Genomic DNA, 456 nt, shown 5'->3' with positions numbered 1-456 from the left:
ACACTGAGCCAATCACGGTGCAATGCTACTATTTTCTGCAGGCCTGCCCCACCACAGAAAGCACTGAGCTAGGCTGAAACACCTGCATTTGGAAGCTGCCTGTAAGCGGCTTTATGTACTCAATGATATATTTTTTTTTTTACATTGTTTGCAAGCTGATGTGTGACACATATTAATGCCAAAATAACATGCAAAACAGGCACTTTGTATAGTTGGCAACATCGACGATTAACAGCACATTGCAGCTCTCTGGAACTTAACAAAAACAACCTTTAATATGGTTGGATAGGACAGGTACACCCACAGATACTAATTGCCCAGGAAGAGACTCACTGTCTTACATAAATCCTTTCAATATTCCCCTTGTCTCCTGAGCCTGCACCTTGGAACTAATTTCTTGCCACAGTGTGACATCAAAACTTACACGCAAAACGATCTGGAAAAAATGCTCAAGAA

Source organism: Salvelinus fontinalis, chromosome 33 (genome assembly GCF_029448725.1).
Source record: "Salvelinus fontinalis isolate EN_2023a chromosome 33, ASM2944872v1, whole genome shotgun sequence".
NCBI lineage: Eukaryota > Metazoa > Chordata > Actinopteri > Salmoniformes > Salmonidae > Salvelinus > Salvelinus fontinalis.
Note: the sequence above shows the minus strand (reverse complement) of the source record.